We start from the raw sequence: 23114 nt of genomic DNA, 5'->3' as shown, positions 1-23114 counted from the left end.
GAGGAGGTAACAGGTCTGTTGCTTGGATATTTTCAGTGGAAGAGTGGAAAGTAGATATAATTCATCATAGCTGGGGACAATTCAGGCATTTGAGGAACAATGGCTTGAAATATGGTCATAGATTTGCTGTATTTTAAAGTGTCCTATAATGCTTTTTTGAAGTAGGATGACTCTGTTCCCCTTTCTCTGTTTTCTTCCTAGAACGTGATATTTCAGCCTTCCTGTGACTCATCAGAAGTGCAGTATGATAAGAAATGCTAAGCCAGTTATTTCCATCCATTTCATTCTGGTCATCCAACATAATTTACCTAATGTGTCTAATCCACATCTATTCTCCAGCTCTAATTTCTGCAGTTTTACATGAAGTAGATAACATTAGGATGTCATCAGGAGACCTAAATGACTACCAAGGTGCCATTCAAATTCAATCTCAGCCCAGACTGGCTGTGGTGGCACATACAAAAAAAAGTCTTCAGGTTAGCACAGAGCAGTGATCTGTTCTTACATCCTTACTGATGGAGTCACTGGGGGACGTGTGAGATATGGGGTGGGAAATGGAGACGAAGGAGATGGAAAAGCCTGGTAGGAGAGGAAGGATGGGGACTTCCAGCAGCAGCAAGGGTTCGTGAACCCCAGAGAGATCACAACAGTGATAATGGTGAAGGAATCATAGAACCATAGGACAGCCCAGTTTGGAATTGAACTCCAAAGGTCATGCGGTCCCAGCTTTTGTGGGAAAGGGAGCCTAGATGAGATGAGATTATCTAGCACTCTGTCCAACTGTATCTTGATTCTGTGATTCAATATATTTGTTTTTCTCTACAAAGCAACATTCTACAGTTCAAACATTTGTAATAGCTACTTTAATAATGAGATGGTTTCAGAAGATTTTCTGGCATCTGAATTATTTCAACAAATATATGTACCTATGTGCATACACCCATATATATTTAAAAAATTAATGAGTTTATGGTAGTAGCTTGTTTTGTCTACATTGATCCTCTTTTTCTTTAGTTCTCGTGTTTGCAGCCTCTGGAGGGCATTCAGGCTTGCAGCCTCTGCAAGCCATTAACTTGGGCAAAACTGAGCACAAATTCTAAAATTTTCAAAACAATGAAGTTTTAAAACCAGAACTGTTCAGTCAGAGACTTAAAATGACAGATGCTGTTTCATGTGGGGGGAAAAAACCCAGGCTTATAAGTGACGCCAAACTTCAAATTAGAGTTTATTTAGGTTGTCTTTTTTGCATGCATACTGCTGAATGTGCTTACTGCAGGGTGTGTATGTGAATTTATTCAAGTGTTGTTTGCTTGGTGGTGTTGATGATGCCTCACAGCTAGCACAAACAAACTTACAAAGTTATAATTCTCTAAGGGGACTCAAAATACTTTGAACATCTTAAATTTACGGATGCTAGGATTAAATCTGCTGTTATTCTGAGAAGAGGAATAAATCAAATTTTCAAAAGTAGAACGAAGTCACAGGGAGATCTAACCTCTCAAAAACACAGATTAGATTACTTTAGGACCTAAACCTGCAACGTTTTTTACTTATGTTCCTGAAGAGCAACTCCAATAATGAAGTGATTACAAAAGAGCAAAAATACTGCAAACATGAAATTACAGTAACACATTTAAGATCTTAACAAAGAGCTCATTCTGAGCAACAGAGTCATCTCCGTAATGCTGTTGCGGATTGTGTAATTCAAAATGTTATTCCTTAAAAATTCAAAGTGATACTTTTATTTAAGAACTAAACATTTCTGATTTCTGCCAGCATTTGCATGGCTGAAATGTCAGTGGAAAGCACATTTGAGAGTTTGTGCTGATAGACTGCTGCCCTAATTAGTGTCCATCCATGTATTTTTCAAAAACTGAAGCAGAATCAGAGGCAAGGTTTTCATTTTTAGGATTTACAGCAGTTTTCCTTTTGGTTCAGGATTCAGACCAGACTGGTGTGCCCATCACCTCTGGCTCTATCCAAGAGTACCCTTTGCTGCTTTGGACAGTCCCGTCCCTCCTGCATGTCGTCTCCTGCAACTGCCATCCTCTATGTTCCTGTCTTAGAGTTGCTGCTGCAGCTCATTGCTTGGGTTTGAGGGCATTGCTTTGAAATAATATTTTGTTTGGTTTATGTCCCTTTTGTCCCTTTTGTCCCTTTTACATAGTTTGGTTTCGTTTTTTTTTTTTTTTTTTAAATAGTCCTGCCATCCCCTTGCGTGCATCTGGTCTGTTATAGCTGTGTGGAGGTTTGCTGCCCCAAGTGCCTTCAGACACTTCTCTGAGGATTAAGAGCACTAGATGAACCTATCTACAAGAGGCTGGTGACCTCTGGACTCCCTATATTGCTTTTGTATGGCCATTTATCACAGTGCAAAGCTTATATAAAATACCGTCATGCAGTCGGTGACATTTTCTTCTACCCTGCATGTGTTTCCTCGTTACAAATCTCAACCTATGGTAATACAAATTAGCACCATGACTAGTTCTGTATGTGTCTCTGTATTGTGATCAATGGCAAACTAAAATGGATCCTGGAAGAATATTTAAAATTTGAAATGTTGGGCTGTTATTTTTTTTAAACTACATGAGAAATAAAATTTTTAAGGTGATCCACTGCCACACAGTCATGAGGAGACACATGCATCGGGCTCTCATGCCTGGGAAACTGATGGACTTCTGATTGCTTCAGTGCCAAGTGTCTGCTCTGGGTGACTAAGGGTGATTGTGTAGGAAGTCCAGCAATGTATTTTATTAGCAGAATGATCTTTATAAAGGGTCAGCCTTTAGCGACTGGAGAGAAGAACTCAGAAATAAGAGTGATTTACAAACCAGTGTGAGGGATCTTTGCATACTTACCTCTCTGTGGGTGAAAGATAGACTCACATTTTCACATATGCTGATCTGTCTGATTTTTACAAGCTCTAGATTTCTCTAATAACTTTTGGGGATGGAGAATCATGAGTTGTCATGAGTACTACAACAGTGTTATCCAAATCACAAAGGCTACTTCACTCCATCTGCTAGCTGGACTTACTTCATGAGCCACATCCTGTAATTCTTACTCGAAATTCATTACCATAGAGTAAAATTTTTGCAGACGTGAATACTCTCCAGGTTCTTACTTTTCAACATCCGAACATTGCTGTGACTCAAAGCCGTACTTCTTGGGAAACATTCCTACCAGATGAAAGGAGCACGCTCACCCCAAGACAATCGGGGTAATACAAGATGAAGTGACAATATCTCTGCAGAAATTCATGTCTGCATGACATACAGACCTGAAAAGAGTAGAGGAGGCAGATTTTGGCAGGAAAACAGAGAAATTTCTCTCAAGCAAAGACTAGCTGTATAGGGTAGGACAGGTTAGGTCTTTTGCAAAAGATGTCGTCTCCTTTTATCCTGCTTTGGTCCCTAAAGAATGAACCCAAAATACAGAGAGGCTGAGCTCATGGCACACAATTTTGGAGAGTTCTTTGGCTCAGCGGACCTTTCAGTTTCATCTTCTCTCTCATCATCCGTGTACTTTGCCAATTAAAAGACCCAAAGCAATTAAACCGTCTATAATTATCCGTGATATCACGTTGGCTTTCTGGGCATTAGCCAAACAGCACATTTAACAATCACTTACACTTCAAATACCGTAATCAGCAATTATCTAAAATGCAGTCTTAACAATTAGCAATTCAAGGTCTTGTTTGCTTGAAAAAAGTGAGCAAAAGTAATTCCATAGCATAGTGTCTTCCCTTTCATACACAATTACAGCATATGTGGGAGGTAGTATAAATCCTGACTTTGATATTTGTGCATTAACATCAACTTCAGTTGAAGTGGCTTTTAGGAATGATGGAAACAACTGGCTGTCACAATATTATATAAATTGAGTGTGGGCACCATCTCTGGTAATAGATAGTTCGGAATTCATAGATATAAAGGCACAATAAATAATACAAAAGGGATGAACCATTCATCTTAGCATTGCCATATTGAGACTTGCTGACTTGCATTACCTTTTGTTTGACATGCAGCTTTGTCTTTTTACAAATTATTTTTCTGTTATGAAATCAAACATTTGCAGATTGAAAAAATACACTTTTTGTTTTGCTGAAATGATGAACTAGTTATCTTAACAGTTCAATATTTTCTGATAATTTTAGAAATGTTATTTATTCAAGTCTCAATGGAAGAAAAATACAGGTAGCATTAAAAGAATGAACTTCACTGAGCGTTGCTTTTCTGTCTTTGATTACCGTGATCCATTTGGTAAGTCATCAAAGATGTAAGAGAGAATAAATCTACCCTTTCATGACTGTCGTTTTTATATAGTCTAAAATAACACATAGGGTAATTTTCCTTCTTTTTCTAAACGTAAGTGCCTTTTTGTGAGTCTTCCAGTGTGATGTTTTTACTCAAACTGTGTGTATTTTTAGTTGATAGCTCTCATCTTCTATGGAAGAACTTGCTGAAGCTGAGTAATTAAAGTTATTCTTGACTTCTCTTATTTACTGGAAACAATTTAGCTGAATAATAAAAGAATAAGGATTGTACTTTGAATGTTTTCCTGTATATGTTGTTCCTAGCAAGTAATTTCTTAATGTTATAAAAAAAAAAAAAAATCCAGGAAGGAATCTGGCACTTGAATTGCGTTCTTTATTCAGCATCCTTGCCTTCACCAAACTGAAGTGATACATGGTAGGTGTGTACCACCAAGGAAACAAGTGCTGGTTTATCACAGTATTGCCCAAACCTCTCGGTTTCCGCTGGCTTTCTAAATTTTATTTTAAATCTAATATCGCCATAAAAAGATACTATTGTTCTGTCTCCTGTAACCATCTCATCCTCTTTTTTGCATGCTCTACAACTTCACCTTCTCATCTTTTACAGGCTGGACCAGGATGTAGTGAACCATCACCTCTATCAGAGTAATATCTATTTCCCTGGGCTGAGACACATAAAAAAAAAAATATGGGCGAATACGTACATAAACAAACAAAAGAACCCGGACACTTATTTTAGTTTTTCCTAAGGATTTTCTGCACGAAGCTTGATGTTCTACAGCAATGCTTTAGGCAGGCAAAGGTGAATCCTGAGGGAGCGATCTTGGGTCTGAACCACAGCAGTGTGCTGTGCTGCCCAGCTGATGAGTGCTTGCAGGTCAAAGCTGCCCTGGGGATCTCTGCATGGCAGGACAGGGATATTCGCTCTCTCTGTAGCACTTGTTCTGGTTAGAAAGTGGTTAAGAAACTGTAGTTTTACAGAGGGGTGTATGTGTGGGACCTGTCTGGCGATGCAAGGTGTTCCTGGTGTCCCCAGCCAGGTCCAGCTGCCTTGGTACCATGAGGGCATCAGCCCTTCAGCCTTTTTTCCCTCACTGTGGTTGAGGGGCCTCAGCTGGTGTCCAAGGGGTAAAATCATTGCAAATCTGAGTTATTTTCTCTCCAAACAGTGGCCTAGATCTTTTGTGCAGAAGTTTTATGTGAACCCGGATTGGCAGCTGTGGGATGTTGAGCCATTTAAAAAAGACTGAAAAACTACAGGACTACAGATCTTTACACTTGGTATAGTTTATTAATCACAGGATCACTTTTTTCTGTTACCTGGAATCTTCAGTTATTTTTCTTTAAATTTTATTGCTATAAAGCTAGATAACTATCCAAGAGTATAGGCTCCTTCATTTGAATTACAAGGACAAAAATGACACTGCAAAGCTGATTTACTCCCAGCAGGAGAATCTGTCCTTCATCAGAGGCACAAAGCTTCTGGAAAACACAAAAGAAACAAGTAACAGGAGGGGAGAGTTTTTACATCTAGCAGGCTTATGCCAATTTGCAGTTTCTTTTAGGGGAGGGCTCCACCTTTAGGCAAGGAAATATCTTTGCTTTATAAAATGGATGTGGGTGTGAGCATATCCTCAGTTTGATGGTGTGATGCTGCCAGGAGAAAACAGATCTCAGGGAAGGGGCTGGCAACCCCTGGGAGCATTGTCCACACCTCTGCTGTGCTTGTGTTAAAATAAATAGCTCCTTTCTTCTTTTCCATCTCCTTAAGCACTGCCCCAATGCTCTAATACACAGAAACACCCATTACTTTATACACTCATACAAAACCAGGAATTTAAAACATTGTTAAACAAGATTGCCATAGTTTATTTATCAGATTCAACACTTTGTTTTGAATCACTTAATGTAGTTTTTTATTTCTCCCTTGTTAGTGCTCTCTTACACAGGATCCATCAGTTCCTGTTTTGTTGGTCTGTGTTATACATATGGAATGATTTAATAATGACTTCAATGCTTACTTGTGTTTACTTCATTGTGATGTGTTCTACTTCGAAGAAATAATTGAGGCGTCATACAATTTAAAGTTACGATTCTTCCTGTCTTTGATAGTCTGTCTCCAAGGGAATACATACCAACAGGGATAAACAGAACTAGAAGGAATTGTGTTTACAGACTGCCACAACCATTTAGAAACAAATATGAGTCACAGGGCACCACAGTGAATGCAACAAACAAGAACAATTTAAAAAATGAACCTATATAATTACTAAGGAAATGAAAACTGAATCAAACTTACAGGCAATTAAAGTCTTTATTTCCATTTTATTACTGAATAAATACTTCAGAATATTTTAATTGGCTTCACTCTTTGTTTGCTTATGGGGTCCGCTTGTTAATGTAACCGGGATGTACAAAAACCTGGTTTTGTGGGCATCTCACAGCTTCTATGAAATATGTATGCTGACAGCTAGGTAACGATAGTAAAAATAGAAATGACAGATTTGTAAGCAGTGGTCAATTAAAAAAAAAATGTTAAAGAAATCCAGTTTTTGAATTGTTGGACCAGACTTCTCTGCAAATTAGAATTCTGTTCAGTTAATCGAATTCACTGGATCTATGGCAATTTACATAAAGTTATAATACAAGCACAGTTATCTTCTCCAAAGCTACAGTTTCAGAATATTATATTAAAAATGGAGTAACATAATTTTTAAATTTTTTATTTTATAATGAGTGAATGCAGAAATAACTAATTGATATGCAAACAAAATCTGAAACATGTATGCTACTCTCAATTACAAATAATTTGGTGTGTGATCATGCTATGAAAGCTATTGTAAGTACTGCATGGATTGTACAGAAGCTAGATGTTGGTCCATTTGTTTATAGCTTTTGATGAGCTTAGTCCCAGTCCTTTCCTGTATCTCAAGTGAATGGCTTTGATTTACTCCAGTATATATTGCATAAAGTAAATATTGCTTTTGTTGAAACTCTGGAAGTGGTTTCCTTAAAATGCTGATAGTCCTTGTTTCTACTGGCATCCTGGGAGTGGTTGTGCTGATTCTGGGATCCATGTCCTTGGGCATCCTCTGCACCAGGCATGAGAGTACTGCAGGTGTCCTCCGGATATTTTCCTCAGCAAATCTGCATCCTGACTTTTCCTTAACTCTTTCTCACCATCTGTTTGATGTACCCGTTTATGTACATCTACAAGTGTGTAAATTTAATTAGTACGAAAGCACTGCAGTGTTTTGTTCCTGGGGTTGTGCTGGGAAGGTTGAAGTGCAGTCTTTACTGATTCAAAAGGACCATGGGGAAAGAATCTGTTTACTTTAAAATGAGTGTGTCGATTAAGTATTTGTTATGTTGACCTTATGAACTAGTGGGTTTGACACTTAAATAAAGCATGTATAAAGCAATAAACCTGCGGTATATCTAGGAGAAAGACACATCTGTATAGCTGCTCTCACTACAATACAATCCTGAAAAATTGTAATGATGTATGAAGGTGTTTTCTATCAATGTTTTTTAAGGGGAGACTTTGGGAAAAGCCTCCTCTGCAAAGACTAAACCTGCAGAGCATGTAAAGGTTTATGCAAGGGGAGCGAGGCGATGCTTGGGGGGTGCAGTCCTGTGCACAGTGAAACGGGGCTGCAGAGTGATGGCACAGCCTGATGCAGGCACATGGCAGCTGGGTTAATTACAGGGATTTCTATAATCATCTTTCAGTGGTGAGAGCATTACAACCCATACTGAAGCCTGCGAGCAAGTGTTTATTTTTGTTTGCATATTTTTCACTGAACTTTCAGTTCTGGGCAGTAGCTGAGTGAGCGGGACGGCTCTCCTCGGCAGGGGGTGCCCGCGAGGGCAGATGCTGCTCATGGTGGAGGGTCCCTGGGGGCCGAGCACCGTCCCGGTGGGGACCTGGGGGAGCAGGTTCTGTGTTTGCTGTGGTGCAACGTGTTAAGCGATATTGGTCTGGTTGGCTGTACAGTGACATACAGACTGGTTCTCCTCCACGGCTGCCTGTGGATGGGGCCCTGCCAGCTGCTCCTGGTTTTCTATCCTGCTGCTCTTCGCTGAATCAAGCTGGTGAGACAGAATCATCTGCTCAAAACTCAGTGGTTCCTTTGGCTTTTCTTTTACAGGCATATAATTGATTCATTTAAGAGAATTAGCTGTCCTTTAGACTAAATGCTTTCTGCAGAAGTTAAAGATCTTGTCGTGTAGGAGAGCACTGCATCGTCTCAGAGCCAAGCATCAATAAAACTCTTTAAGTGCAAGGAGGAACAGTTCAGCCAGATACATCAGGGACAAAAGTAGGACAAATTATTTAGTGTAAGTAGAATTTTTCTGACTGCTGTATTCTCTGCTAGAATATTAGAAATACTTGTTGACAAAGCAACTGTTCACTGGAGATGTTGGGGTAGAGGGGTGGGACAGTGCAGTGTCTGATGCCTTTCACTGTGCTTTAAAACTTTTGAGACTGTTTGTGGCTTTGTTAGTAGAAGGTCAGCAATACTGATTTTTTTCAGTGAAATGTTGAGAAGTGATTCAAGAGAAGCATATGCTTTGCCCAGGAAGACTTTTTTCACTTTGGTTTCTTGGACTATTATGAAAACAGTAATTAGAGTTGTATGATAAATGACTGTTTTATTCTTACAAATACTTCTAGGTGCCTAGATAACCTTGTCACTGTAAATTTCGAGCAACTTAAATGACTTAGAAAGATGCATTAAGCTAATGCTGCGCTTACAGAAAGAGTTGTCCTTGCATTTTTGCAGTAGCCATCGATGGCTGAGAACTGGACCGTTCTCATCCACGTACTGGATATGTGCACTGATGCTTACTTCAGCCTCTTCAACCCTGTCTGGCCAAGAGCAGGATTCAATACTTCTACTACTAATCTTATATTGGGGCACTGCCATGGTTTTTGCAAGGCTGTGCAAATTTCCAGGTGATGGTAGTGACATTTAAGAATGATAACACCATGTATCCGAGTGTATGGATTTTGGGGGCATTGCGTGCTTTTAGTAAATGTCACTCTGCAGCTTCATAAGTTTCTGCAACACGCTGGTTTAAATGCTCTGTCTTTGGACTTTTTCTCTGACTAGAGCTTAGAGCCTCAGGGTGCTTTGAATCTATGCTGAATTAGTCCTATTTGAGGGCGAGAGTACTTGCACAAGTTGTGTGAAATTCTGCAGTGCAGAAGTTATGTGAAAAAGAGCAGATAATTTTTTCTCCTGAATAGGCGATAAGTTGCAAAGCAGAGAAGACCACAGAGTGAAGTATGGAAGTGTCTTGCTAGTAAGGACAGAGCATATTCTCATTAAATTTGGCTGAGGAGAACAGCAGAAAAAGAAGAGGGTGGCAGTATCTGGTTACCTATGTGCTGCAGATATTTCTGGAGCCAAGGAGTACAATGGGGCAGAATAAGGAAAACGTAACATACAGCAAGCAGAGATGGTGAAATATCAGTGCAGTTTTAGGTGTGTACCCGAGGGAATTGTCATCCTACCCTGCCAAGGCACACTGGGGTTTTATTGTGAAGATTCCTGCTTTCATGGAAAACAGTAAGTCTGAATTAAGCATGTGCAATGACATGTTTAAGGTTTGTTGCTTTCAGCATGTTTTTCCTAATTAAAAGAACAACTTGCCCTCATTTCAAAATAAAAGGCATCCCCAATGAGCACCAGTTGTGGAAGAGCTGATGTGAATATTATGATGATAATTTATTTTTTTAGTAACGTTGTAATTTCAGCATTTCTATAATGATTATAAGCAGATGCAGGAAAGAATGGGGTACTTCTTCAGCATACATCACATTAGCAAAAACCGGTGTACTTAGTAATGTGTCAAGCTTTGGCAAATATATATATTTTCCTTTAAAAGCATAAATAAACAAACCCACACTGAAGTCTTGCTTTTATGAGACCAAAGCTGCTACATTAAAAGGTTTTTTTGTCTTGTTGCTGAAAATTGACCCCACTGTCAAACTTGCCTAGCACAATTAAGCAAAACTTTACTGCTGTAGTGCTAATTCTCGGATATTTTTATGCCTGTTACTTACCTTGCTTTTACTTTAAACAGAGAAACCAAGTTGCCTGTTCTAGAATAAGCTATGGGGTGATCTCTTCTATTTCTGCTTTGTGTTAAAGAACCAAAATACTGAGTACTAGTAGCCTTGTTATTTATGGAGGAAAAAATTGAAACTGTTTAAAACCTGGATATATTAAGCCGTTGTAATCCCCCTGCCAAACACAGTCTAGCTGTATTGAAAGCACAAGTTGAATTATTAGAAACTGTTCCCCATAGTGTGTGTGTGGTTGCTAACAATGCAGTTCCTAGCAAAGCTACCCTTTGAAAGCGTGCAAAAGGGAAAACTGGGAATTTGGAGAGAAAAGCGGTGATAACTGTACTGCAGAGCAACAGCAGCACATCTGCTAGCATGGCATGATCAGCGAGGGAAGGGTTTGACTGATCTTACAAAGAGCCATATATTGAGTTAGGAAAAGAATGAAAATGTGTGAGCATCCTGTAAGCACACGGCTCCTGCCCAAAGCTGGGAAGAGCATTTCTAGGCTCGAAGTGCCGTGAATGCTCCAGCATTTGTTACGTGAAGCTTTTGGAACGTCCTTGGGCCGATCCTGCATCTCACAGAGCCCCTGTGCTGAACTCCTCTTTTACACGTGAAGCAATGGAAAAGGAGAAAGGTTTGGGCTGGAGCACCTAGCAGATGAAATAAAATGTGAAATTATCTGCTTTACAATCAGAAGTAGGCTGCAAAAAATATTTAATGAAAGGTTTCTTTAAAGATTGCATAAAATAATCCCTGGTATTCTTAAACTACTGAGGATCATAACAGAAAACAGTATTTTCTGTATCCTTTAAATGCTTTATTGCACATAATTTGAATTCCTTTATTGCTAAGAGTAACAGACACTATTACAGATTTTCTCTGCTTTGGTGTTGATAATGTCATTTGTGATTAAACATATGGTATAGTATACTGAACCATGAAATAGTTAATTTTTTTATGAGCTCAGTGAAAATCCTATTGCTTTTTGATTTCAAAGTATCAGTAGCTTAGCAGAAGAAGTCAGACCTCATTCAGAGAAAGCACTGATGCAAGATCTGCCCTTTTTTACTGCATTCTTTTGATTTTAAAGCCAAGTATACTTTCAGCTACTCAGGGCCTGTTATGCAGAGTATAGCAATGACAGGGATTTTGCTTTCTTTAAGCTGTTAATTCTTTAGTTGCAATTTTATGTATTGACTTCAGCAACATCATATGTTTGGCTTTGAACCAATGAATCAGAAGATTTTTGAATGTTCAGCTCAATACTGCTTAGTTAATAGTTCCAATGGTGCAGCAGACAGTTTTATTGTACGGTAGGAGGCAAGCTATAAATCACAGGTAAGACCTTCCTGTATTTATTGCACAAAAAGCCTTTGTTAGGGATCTGTTTTACTACAATTAAAAGGTATGTATTCTCCAGGAACCTATAAAGTAGCTTTGCTTATAAAGCAAAGGGCTGTACCAGTATCTGCCTGGTTTTCATATAGAAAACCAGTGATTGAATATTAGAGGAAAGCATGAGAAAGATACTAAAGAAATAAAGTATATCTTATGGCAAGATATAAAATGCAGTGGTGTAGATTTTAAGGGAGATGGCAGAATTTACAGAAGCTGACTACTCAGAGAGTTGGCAAATAGACTAAAGATGACAAATTTAAGACTTGCCAGAAGGAAACCTTGTATCAGGGGATAGAAATTCAAGTACTCTGCAAAGAAAATGTAAATAAGGCAATAGACGTCTAAGAGGACTGTGGTCAAATGAAACGCAGAGAAACAGCTTCATGCTGAGCTGAGAGGGTGTGTTGTATGTGGAAAAATATGAAGTGTAAGACCACTGGGAGGAATTTGGGAACAGCTGTCATATGCACTGGTAAGTTACTGTATAAATTATTATGAAACTTGAATAATTTATACGGGGAAGGCATGCTTAAGAAGTAATTACCTTTAGCTACTTTTTGATACCTAAACATGTTTAAAAAATTCTGCATAAGCTAAAAAAATGTAATAAAAAGTAGATCCCATAGTTTTGTGATATGTAGTAACATTCGCGATAGATGTGTACTGGAATTTGGCTATTACATGCAGGATCTTTGCTATTTTCTGTGCAGGTGTTTGCTTGGTAGATGTCAGTATGCAAAGTACACAATCGAAGCATAGCAACTTGTCCTGATGAGTAGGGGGAAAGCGTAGGGTCCTAATAAAGACCTGTTTTGCATGGGTGACAACTACACAGATATGGGGATAAATGCATTTAATAAAGACAACGTTGTGCTTTAGTCTCCCAGCTGAAGAATCAGAGCCCGAGTAACCTAAGAGTTGCAGGCAGTTAGTAAAGTGGTTTTGGCTCCTGAATGCAAGATTCATACTAAACAAGGTTACTAATTAGCCATAGTAGTGATAAAACTATTCCCTTTCATCTCTTCTGACAATTCAGATGTCTTGAAGTGTTTAGTTGTTTGTCTTAGCTCTGGAGGTGTTTATTGCAAAGGGACCTGCAATGCCCAAGAGATGCTGGACAGGTACCTTCTTTCCCCTGTTCTCTGTAGGGAAGCTACTCTGTTGTTGTTGTAAGGTTTTACAAGAGAAAACACCTGGTCTGCCAAGCTTATAGAGTACTAAAAATCCTCAAACATCATGTATTATAGCTAAAATCATACAAGGAAGGGGAGAAGCAAGTGATAAAAGTAATGAAATTATGAAATACTGCTCAAAAAAATACATTTGAGTGGATGTGTCGTGTTGTATTAGTGATAACGGATGTTATAAAATTACTTTGGTTTTCTGCAGTTTTTGTCTTTATGGATTTTTGTGTGAAATATGTGATGAAACTAAAGTACCAACCTAGATTTTCATCAGGAAGGTAGACTCAAGTCTATCCAATATTGCCATCGTATAAGTTGTCCACGGCATAGAATTGGTGTCCTACTAGGTAAAATCTACAGTTTCCTCAATTCTTTGGTCAAATAAAACCAAGCAGCTGCAGTTAATAAAAAACTATCGGTTGTCCCACAACTGTCTGGGAGTGTTCGTTCACCAGCAGAGAGAAATTACATTGCAGAGAAGGCGACAGGATAGTTGCTGAGTTGTGCAAAATCAACAATGTTGTCGTGCACGACTGCTTGGAAATATTGCACGGCTTTCTAATTTGTGCAAGGTGGTGTGTTTAGGAAGAGCATGGCACAAAACAGAAGTCAAACCATAAAGCATTCATTATTAGACTACACTAATATTTTTTCATATGTTAAAAAAATGAATTGAAATTGCTGTGAACTGTGGAATTTAGGCAGCATTGGTTTCAAAAACATTTTAAGTGCAGTTGTATTTTTAAACATGCAGTTTCATTTACCATATCTTGACAAGTGCGTTTTCTGATTTATGCACAAAATTTCTATTCCTAGTTAAAAAGACAGGGGACATGGCTTCCATGACGATGAGTTTGTTATAGCTCTGAAGATGTGAAGTTCAACATTTAGTCCAGTCTTTCTCAAAATGAAGGATTGGTTTCTAAAAAGATTATTTGATTTTTTTTCAAAACTGAACTTAGGAAAAAAAGAAAAAGTTTGTGTTAAAGAGCAAAAAGCTCCACACCATCTTAGCTCTCCCATGGGCAGACATTAAACACAGCTCTGAGGTTTATGCAGCTGAAGGTTCAATTATTGGGCATCAGTTTCAAATACAACTTCTTGTATGTCTCTAAATACCAGGTTTACCTCTCCCTGATTTATAAATAATTCTGGAAGTATCTCTGTAACTTTTGCAAGTGGGGCATGAGAGCCTAATCAGGTTAGATGGCTGGTGAACTTCCCTGCATATAAATTATGGATTTGAGGAAATTTGATGAAGTTGTGAATCTTTAGCTGTCTCCGTGTGCATGTACTCACCATCTGCTCTCAGGAGAGGGATGATAGAGGGTCATTAAACCATAATGGTATTTACTGGAGTGGAAGCATCGGAGACAGCCGGGTGACCACATCCCAGATTGAAGAAACAGGAAATAATTTAAACTCTGAACAGAGGCTGGAAAGTGTAAACACCACATGAAGCAGCAGATAATGTAGGGGTATGCTGCAGTTCTCAGACACAAACTAGGGAAGGAAAATAGCTAAAGGCTCACAGAAATAAGGAAAACTGGGGTGACACTGGAAAAGTAATTTATTTGAGTCCTTGAGCTTCTTCTGAATGAGCGAAACACACAGGAAAGCTGCTGTTCCCCAGGGGAGAAATCAACAGTTTGTTTATGAAAGTTGGGGTTCTGCCTTTTTAAAATGAAGGTAATGCTATTTGGCTGTTTCTTAGTAGCATTAAAACTCCTGATTGTACTAAATATCTTTTTCAAATACCGATAGCACTTTGAAGATCCATACATGAGGGTTAATAAGACTTTTGTGTTTTCCAGACTAACAGTGATGCAGCCTTAAATGTTAAAAGATACTATAAATCAATTGACCTTACATCAATGTTAGGGTTTAATGTAATTCTCTCACAAGAAATCTCCAGGGTGATCTCTGTGCTTGATAGAGTACAGCTTACTTTGAGCCTATTATTCCCTGAAATGCTGTTTCTTTCCACATATTGCCTAGATGTTACATATGCTAAGATGTGTGTAAGCATAATCACACAGTCGTTTTCATTACAAAATGACGTGTAATATCACTATCTGAGCAGCAGCTAGGACTTCAGAAAATGGTTGTCTAGGAAGGCTTTCTCCTCTGCTTTTCTGTGGCAAAAAACCTGTCTTTCACACCCATGCACCAAATTATAATGGTCCATCCCCAGGCTGTGATTAGTGATTATGGATGAGCATCATGATAGACTTTCAATGGCCTGCTAAATGTTCATCCTCCGAAAATCAATCTCTTGAAAGGTATATCAAGGTAAATTCTTCAAACTGACTCTAGACCAAGTTTGGCACAGTGTAACTACTGTTTTTTATCACTTTTGACCAATCTTGGAGACACATGAAAAACCCATCCTGCCTAGGGATAGGTGAAAGCATTATGCTCAGTTTCAAATCTGAGTGGCTTGTAAGAAGGTCTTTTGCTACAGGCATCCTAGGGTGAGCAAGAACCAAGACAAGCCAGGAAAGAAAAAGCAAGTTAAGGAGCTTTTTGTTTCTTAAAAGAGGTGATAAACGGCAGTGAAATACACTGGAAAAGTAAATGCAGCTGTGAAGGCTGTGTGAGGGATGTGTTGCAGAGCTGTGGAAGTTCTCTGATCAATTGCCTTTAACACCTAAACTGGACCGCTCTGCTCAGTAATCTGTCCCTTGTACTGCTGCCTCCCATGTTCTAAGCCTGGGAACAGCTGGAAAGATCTTTTTTATCATACTAGAAACAAAAAATTCTTTTCTCCAAATATACCTGTCATATTTCTTAAAAATGAAGAGGATGAAAAGTAAATAAACCAACTGTCTTAGCTGGTGACACAGAAAAGATATTTGGTCTTAAAATCCTGTCTGGTTTGAAGGATAATTTTTTTACATCCCATCATAGCTAAAGATATAAATTTCATGAATTGTTTTTCATCAATTTGTTGTTATGCACACCTGAGTATAGGTTTTCAGTTTCCCAGGTTGACAAATTTAATGTACTGTGTGTATTACAGCAGTTTGATGTAATGTAAACATTATATACTAGCTCTTTTCTTTCTCCAAAGTTTTGTACGCTTTAGTTTAGCAACTGAAATAGTCACAGGTTGAATTAGAAAGATGCAATAAGTAGATTTCCCATTTGCATTTAATCAGATAAAAATTTTCCTTGCGTGACGTTGACATGGGGTTGTCCAGGAGCAGTGTGACATTGCGTGGATGTGTCCCTTGCACGTGATGCAGTTCCATGCAGGGTGCCACCGTCACACGGCCGGCTGCCAAATTGCCCTACCCTGGGAGGGTCTGCACAAGTTCATCCTGCAGAAAGACTTCTTTCCAACCAGAATTAAAATGCAGGAAGAAAACAGAAATGTGTCTGAAGAGCCCATAAAACTGTGTTTTATCGGTTTCACATTCCTCATTCAATGATATTTTTATAAACCACCTAGTCTTTTAGTATCACCATCGCTCTGTCCTCAGGCTTGCTGCAGTGGACTTACTGGAGGGATTAGGAAAAAAAGCTTAAAAGTGGAAATGCCACATCCCCATTTAAAAGTCAAAATGCAAACTTCTTGTTTTATGTTGCTTTTGTTCTGGAGCAGAAACTTTATTCTCTTTAGGATTATGGGGTTTTTGTGAGCTGGCTGAGCACTGCTAGGAGACGGCACCTGGTAGCCCCAGTAAAAGGCTTGAGTTTCTTTTGCAGTGTTGCATGTTTCATTGCTGCAAGGGACAGCTCTGGGGAAGACATTCATTTTTTCCCCACTATCATAGTATGATGACAGCACCTGCCAGAATGGGAGAAGATTAAGTAGGTTCTGAGAGTTCTCTGAATAAGATATTTTCCATGTTAGAACTTAAAGAAGGGTGATACTTAAAAACAGGCTATGGTTGATTTGCTTGGCTATCCAGAACACTTTGGTGTGGAGAACCTGGAGCTGAGTGAAGGAGCGTCAGATGAGATGGTGACAGAGCTGGAGAGAAGAGAACCGCAAATTCATGCAGATAAAAGCCTCTTGAGTTGTTTTGAATTATCCTTTATTTCTAATTCATTTAGCAAATGTCAGCTAAGGCTTTGTACGAATGTCTTCTTTTTTTTTGGGTGAAAGCACTGGCAGTAAGTCATTTCAGAGACAAGTCCTAGACAGCAGGACCTGCTTCACACTTCGGACTCAAGGGCTCTGCTACCGTTCTGCAAGACTTTTCCAGCAGTACTTGAGAGGGTGGTAAAACAGGGTTTGTTAGAAAGCTTGTGAAGCACGTAGAGTTTGAGGAGGCCCTGTTTATTGAGCTAAATGCTTTCCTAACCACTGCTCTAAGTGACTATGTGTAGGTTGAGTGCTAAGAGCAACAAAACCTCACTGAGCTGTTTAGACTCTAGTTTTCAGTTGTGTTAAGCAAAGTGTTTTGGTTTTTAAGTTTGAATCCAGAAAATATTTAACCATTTTGAATCATCCCTTCCTGTTCTGTGCCTATGCAAGCACCTCCCATTTCCCCAGGTTGCCAGAAGATCTGTCACTAACAAATGTGCTTCTGTTTCAGCAAATGAAATCGGCAGAATTGACTTTCTGTCTATGAGGTTTGAGGGCATGTTTCAGGCAGGAAATGAGTCAATACCCAAAATATTACAGCAAAATAATTTGAGGATGTGATTTTTTTTTTTTTGGGGGGGGGGGGTGGGGGGTGGGAGGGGGAGAAATCTGTGTATTTTTTGGTTCAAAAGAAAGTCTATTAGCTCTATCCTGTGTAGCTATACTGCATGTACGAGGTGACAACTTTTATTCTGTAAAGCCTGTCAATTTTGTGAATGTTTTTTACTTTGTATGTGGCAAAGCTAATCAATGTGATAATTTGAATTTTCAGTCAAGGGTGAAATTCTTATTTATCATATTTAAGTTCATTCCATAGAGATGTAAGCCCAAGGAGAACACCAGAGAGAGAAGTATTGCAATAGCTTGCATCACTCATACCCACTTGTCTCAGCTACAACGTGCTTTGTCCCTGCAAGGAAAGTGTATTTTGTCTGGGAATTTGGCTTGCCAGGATTATTAATAAGTGCTTATTATTGGTGCTTAAAGATGAGGCTAGAGTATAGGTCTGGCTCATTTATTTATTTTATAAGAGTGTAACTGTTTTTCTTGTCATCCAGTGCATTTAAATGCCCCTGCACTGACAGCAAGGTCAGCATTGCTAGTTCTCTCTCCCTCTATGCAAGTTTACATGGATATTTATTATCACCGTGAACTCAGTTTCTTTGGCTGTTTGAAATGTGTGTTCTGGCCATGGTTATGCAGTGAGCACTGGAGGTGACCGTGCACTGTAAGTGAAACCGTGCTTTTGTCCCCTCATGAATGATGGGGGCTGCTGGATTTGTGACCATAAGGAACAGCTGCAGGTCTCACAAGCACCGTGGCCATGCTGGGATGGTTGATCTAAACTACAGACACAACCAGGAGGCATTGGCTTGGAAGTCTCGTGTAATACCCCTAGACTCTCATTGCAATATCAATTCACTGGATAGTCCTGCAGAAACACTGCAAGTTGTTAAGAACTATTAACTGTAGCCTTGTGCCTCAGAAGTCGCAGATTATGTTGGAGACAGGAGTTTGCCTTTGTTAGAGACGTGACGGATTGGCCAGTCCTGTGTCTCTGTGGACTTGAAGCCTCCAGCATGCAGAGGTCAGCACACCAGCCACCATGTGCTCCTACACCAAAGCACTGCTTATCACAGAGGGCAAAACATCTGCAGTCTTGCTTCCAGACAAAAGAAAATGTTCTGGTTTCTAGTTTTGCAATAAATTTAAAATGTAGGTCAGGATTCGTGGAAGTCGCCTGAATTTTTAAGTACATTTAAATTATCCTGTGGGTGGCTTTTTATAGTTTCTCTGAACTTTGTAGATAGCTGAATGAATATTTCTCTGAAGGAAGGCATGGAAATAACTAATGGTCATGTCTTTGTCATTATAAAAAACAATAGTTTCACATCTGAGATTAAAAACAGACAGAGCTCAGTAGAATTAATTGATCTCTGTATACACTGTAATATTCTAATAAACCAAAAAGTCTGAGGGCTGCTGGGCTTTTGAGAAGCTCTGCAGAAGGAAGCAGGCAGAAGGAACATGCAGATAAACTAAGGGACATTTAAAACTAGTAACTCTGTAGACTGAAATGAAATATTTTTATATATCTAAACTCAAAACAATCCAGTCTTGTGATTAGCACTCACTAGTGGTGTCTGCTGTGCCTTTACTGTGAGATTTTTTTCTTTCTCATGTGTAGTGATTTAAAAAAAAAAGAAAATAAATAGGATTTTCCCTGTTGTGTTTGTAACTATCAGCTTCACTGCTTTGCCTTCTGTCTAGTGTTTTCAGGGAAGCCACAGCTTCCTTGTGCTCCTCGTTCCACTGCAGAGACTGAACTCAGAACATGTGCGCTGCTTATAGCATCTCGCTCTGAAAAGAGCCCAAGCTGTACCTCAGCTTATCTCATGCTGCCCAGTGCCTGACTCGTGTAATGCCACTGAGCAAGTTCTCTTACAAGCATCACTTTGATTGAAATATTTATCTTTCTCTTGTTTTATCTGTAACTTCTAGCTCACTTCGGGTATTTAATGGAGTTCCACTTGATAATGTGGTAGTCGTAAAATACCAGGGAACGTAATGGTTGTGCCTTTAGCTGCTGCTTTAATTAAAATAAAATGAAATAAGGGCTCCTCGTTAAATGTTGGGGAAGGTTTATAATGTGTATAGTTTTTTTTCAATGGGTAGCCTGTACATAGAACTGATTTAACTGATAAAATCCATGATGCAGGTATTTATCATGTTACAATATTTTTTTCCATCCAGTGTCTTTTCTATTTTTTCAGCTATGTTCTTATCCAAAGCCCATTGGAGCTAATAGTCTTCTATTAAGCATCAATGATCTGTAAGTTAGGCCATAAAATGGGCTACTTCTGCTCACTGGTTATAGCCACTAGTCATTGTTTTAACTGTCTTAACAGGTGATAAATTAACATACTACTGTTGTAAGTTAAATTATAGAATTTAAGTTTTACTACATGCAGTAAATTCTTATCTAGCTATTTGAAAGATCACATTAATTAAATGACAAAGGAGAATCCTAACATAATCTGGGTCTGTATTCCTTATTCACAGCTGGAGTCTCTAACGACCCCTCAGATTGAACTCTGCTATTTCTCAGGTGTCTCCTACCAACTGTAGGGTGGTTTTGTCTCCATTGCTATGGCTTCAGTGCCTGCTCATGCGCCTCTTTCCCCTCCTGATTCTGTATTTTGACCTCGGCACCTCGTTTCTCTACTGCTCCCAGGTTTTTCTCCTACCAGACTGCACATCTGCATTGTGTTCTTATTTCTGTCTGCCAACAGTACTGTTTTTGGGAGAGAGATTCCTTCCCAAGACCCCAGAGCATCCCACCAGGCTGTCAAGCACACAACTAACGCTATGAATTACGGCTGCTCTCCATCACATGCTGGAAAAACAAAAAAGCTTCACCTTCTGTTAAATAAACCAACTTCTTATCCTACTTTCAGTCCTGGCTTTAGGATTTAGATGGACATGATTTTGAAAAGGCTAAATGGGAAAAGCCTGGAACAGCAGCAGAGCTGTCAGGAATCTGTGTCTTCCTTTGGAGTGATCATGAGAAATGATGATGATGATAATTTCAGCATGAACAGATTCCTAACTTCAAACCTATGAAGCTAAAGTAGATGATGTTTTTACTCAGACATGCTTTCCATCCCTTTCTCAGTTTTAATTGTCAAATTCCATACTCCTTGTTTCCTGGTGTTTTTTGGACTCTATTCTCAATTCAAGATGTTACCATTTCTTCTTTAAAATAAGTTGTCCTAGAAATGCCCAGAAATTACTAAGAAGTTTTGCCAAATATTGAATGTATTAAATTTGACTTGACAGCTCTATCTATGCAAAATGAAAAGTGGAAAATATTGACTGTAGCTAGAAACAAGTTGGCACATAAAGAGTAAAATACAGACAAAGGTTAAAAAGTTGACAGCACTCTAGGAGATATTAAAACTGGGTTTAATATGCAATAAAAAAGAACATGTTGATGCAGTACTAGGACACATGGCTTATATGTGGTTCAGTAGGTAGCTGGGCCTGTCCACAAGCTGGTGAGAGATGAACTCCTGCTACCTCCTTGGAGAACAGGCTGAATTCAATGTGAACTCATCCTGTTTCTTCATGCTGACTCCATGCATGCAATGTGGGAGAAGAATCTGGTGTTCAGGGAGGGTACACAAAGCCCTAAGCTGGGGATAACAGGAACACATGTTTCTGTTCATGCGTTTTGAAGCCGTTATACATGAATCAATCCTACACTCAAGTTCACAAAGCTTATTTCCTTTCATCTCTTTCCTGTGACAAGAAAACCAAGAGCTTAATGTGATATCTCAATAAATCCTTGTGCTACCATCCAGCTATTCCTGAAATACCATGCAGCTCAGATCATTTGACATAGTTTATCCACTGCAGAGATGGTTCTTATTTTGTCTGGCCATGAAGCTGCTTCCTCCAATAATAGATATTCCAGATTGAAAACAAAAATCTGTGCGCTGCCTCCTTCTTTTGTGTATCTCTGCCAGCTGCTCAGCACTCACCAGCTTGACAGCCTTGGGTGATGAGGGAGCACAGGTAGTCATGGTTTTTTGTTGTTGTTGTTGTTGAGTTGTTTTTTTTTTCCTTTTCCTTTCTTAGCAGGAGCTAATGCTTAGTGCAAACATGTCTTTAAACAAATATACTGCTTCCATGAAAAATGGGAGAGGCAGAAAAAGCCAGTAATATCACATAATCTGCATAGTCAATATAGGCAAATGCAAGTGTGTTTTCAGCCCTCTAATAGGGCATCGTAAACATGCAGGATTTTATGGCATTCAGCTGAAGAATAGCTCCCATAAATTACATGCAGTGCAATTTCTTTGTTTTCATTCTGGAGTTTATTTCCTTTTATGTTTAGTAATTAAATCAGTGCAAAAGGATTGTGTTATGGAGTGTACCAAATAATAGCAGTGTTTACATGGAGGTGTCACAGGAGTCACTTTGTTTTGCTGAGCACGCTGTGTTTTGCTGGTTTGTCAGCCACACGTCACATCGCTGAGATGGGTCACCTCGCCTGAGTCCTGCCCTTATTTTGTATCCACTTAGTATTCAGTCACAGGTTTTAAGTCATCTTCTGTGAAGATCTGTTGTCCTGGCACAAGATAACTCCAGGGAGCTCGTAAGTGTAAATTTGTGCATGACCATGACTCTTCCAGCTCGAATGTCCCTGAATTTGAACTCAGAATAACCCCGAATGACATCGTTGGCTGAGCAGCAGCACTTGCTTCTCTCCAAACACCAAACCTTAACAAGTTTGCTTCTCCGTCAGAGCTGCGATCAAGTGGCAGTAGCACTGTGACAAGCAGATCCCTCCAGCCTCTGATGGGTCTTCCTTTGGCTGTTGAGGTTGGTTGATTTTGAAGGATTTACTCTCCCAGTGGGAGGAAAAATTTCAGTTCAGTCTGGGCTGAAGGTCCTTTCTAACCTGATATTCTATGATCTGGAGTATTCCAATCAACTGATTTCAAGGCTAAATTAGCCTGTTCTGTATGACCACGGTCAAGGCTAGACCTCCATATTTCTGCTTCCCTGTTGGTTTCCTTGAGGAGGAGCTAAGTTTTTTATGAAACTAACACTTTTATGGTAAAAGGAGACTATTTGATAGCAAAACATCACAAATGTGATTTTGACTTAGCTGCATCTTTAGTTTAAGCTTGCAAAGGAAACAGTGACAGCAGTATTTTTGCAGTTAGAAAAATCATGGAGGATCCCCATGAGGCATACTGTACCTTCACTTGATACCCCACCTGTGAAGCTTTCCTCGCTGCTGGAAATCATCCACTGATAGTGGGAGGAAAAACAGGCTGGGAGTCTGTAAATTCTCATGTTTTACTGTGTTGCCTCATTGCATGGGTTCCTCAGTTTCACACAAACAACTGAGCTATTTGGCTTTGAATCATGAACTGTACCACTGCCAACTCCACATGTGTGGTGAGAAGTGGAAGACCTAAACCAGGCTGCAGGAAAACTGCTGAGAGCAAGGCTGAAGGCAGGGGCCCTGCTGCTGCCTTTGAAGACAGATAAAATAGGATTTAA

At 39.3% G+C, this 23114-nt stretch overlaps 1 protein-coding gene across 12 annotated transcripts in view; it reads left to right on the top strand.

Moving 5' to 3' along the window:
* The window catches only part of LOC136105736 (contactin-4), a 335594-nt gene that overhangs the window by 138126 nt on the left and 174354 nt on the right, over positions 1-23114 (top strand). The window contains exon 1 of one of the 12 annotated variants that reach the window (XM_071813205.1): positions 8304-8371. The exons of 8 other annotated variants lie outside the window; for them this stretch is intronic. The gene's annotated coding sequence lies outside the window, so the exon portion shown is untranslated. Of the gene's footprint in view, positions 1-8303; positions 8372-8521; positions 8618-11611; positions 11697-12205; positions 12229-23114 lie in introns of those variants that run through there. 3 more of the 12 variants (XM_065845519.2, XM_071813207.1, XM_071813206.1) reach the window with 3 other exon arrangements.

This window comes from Patagioenas fasciata, chromosome 10, assembly GCF_037038585.1.
Source record: "Patagioenas fasciata isolate bPatFas1 chromosome 10, bPatFas1.hap1, whole genome shotgun sequence".
Classification (NCBI taxonomy): domain Eukaryota; kingdom Metazoa; phylum Chordata; class Aves; order Columbiformes; family Columbidae; genus Patagioenas; species Patagioenas fasciata.
This window is presented reverse-complemented; position numbering and strand designations above follow the sequence as displayed.